Source organism: Gobio gobio (genome assembly GCF_949357685.1).
Source record: "Gobio gobio genome assembly, chromosome: 14".
NCBI lineage: Eukaryota > Metazoa > Chordata > Actinopteri > Cypriniformes > Gobionidae > Gobio > Gobio gobio.
Window position 1 is genome coordinate 50,346,918 of NC_137107.1, and position 1,626 is coordinate 50,348,543.

Here is a 1,626-nt window from a genome sequence, read left to right on the forward strand (position 1 = left end):
AATACCACAATATGAGAAAGCGACCTAAGCACTGGTAAGAGCATTTAGTCTCATTCGTTTTAATGAAGATGATTGTGTTTTTGCCTATTTTCAGTTTCACTTGCGGCAGTTTGCATGTTGGCTTGCTTTAAGCCTTGTTTATACTTTCGCCTGGCTCCGCAGCGCGACCCTCCCCAAACTCATTTACTCATTTGAGGCGATGCGTTGCATAGCGCCAACACCGCGGCACTCTAAACACTGTGCGAGCCGTCTTGACAGTCGCGTGTCATGGTCTCGTGTTTCCACCAGTGCAGCACATCTCATCTCAGGTGCACCGAAATAAAAATCCAACATGTGGGACCGCTCAAAAGGGTAATAAAGATGGGCTCAAAAATGACCCCATTTCCTCCCGTTTGTCGCGCCCAACCTGTCATGTTTCAATTCCCCACCAGTGGGGCGCGCCCCACACTTTGAGTAACGCTGCTTTAGGGGATGGGAGGAATTCATTAAAATGGATTGGGCTTTCCTTAAAGATCTATTGTTCATCTTTTCACACTAACAGATCCAGATAGCTACACACACACACACACACACACACACACACACACACACACACACACACACACACACACACACACACACACTCTGTTACCAGAAATACCCATTATTGTATGACTAACCATATTTAGATCTGCAGTAATTACATTGGAAGATTCCTGAACAACACAGTGTTTATATATATTTATTCTTTCATAAATATGATTGATTTGTTGTTATTCTTATATGGTTTATTGATGCGTACCATCTTTTTTAATGTATCAATTGCACTGACTTTTGCTACATTTCCTTTGAGAAATTCAGACCAAAAATGCTTAAATTCCACTACCACCAAAATAGTGGAAAGTTAGATGAACTTTGAGTTTTGATTTCCGAGTCTTGGTTACACTGAATATTTTGCTCCTATACTCCTCATGAAAAGGGGGACTTAAAATCAACAATGATTTGTTTTATTATAATGCATTTTATTTCAATGTTCCCAGAAACAATGTACAAGCTTGTGGAATCTTCTTTTATTCTCAAACCTTGACCACTTTATTAAGTATATCGATTTAAGGACTTATTGCCAGAGACTATTTTGATATGACCACATCAGACTTCTGACCAATGAAAAATGCCTTGTATGCTTTTGTTCTCTGTTGTGCTAAATGATCTTTTAATCACAGAATACCTGCAGAAAAAGTTCGCTCCTGTGTCCTGCTCAAAAAGAGGAACAAGTGTTTGTTCTCATCGTCAGTGACTGTTCTTGAGGTGTGAAGTATTCAATGGACGTTTTGCATATCAATGATGAAGTTCTCATGCAGGGCTACAAGGACAACAAAGACTGAAAACTGATCAGCTGCTTTTGCAACAAGTTTGGACAAGAAGTCTGAAGAATAACATCTACACACAACAGAAAGCATATCTTTGTGGACAATGCCACCTTTGGACTCAATGATTGTGGCCAATGGTGCCAAACGGGGAACTGTAAGGTGGAAAATAATCAAAGATATTTGAAATAGAACAAAATCATCTGCTTTGCAGTTAGCTGCCATCGTCGTGATCAAGATATTTGAAATTGACTCAACCCTCTCCCCCTTAACGCCATCA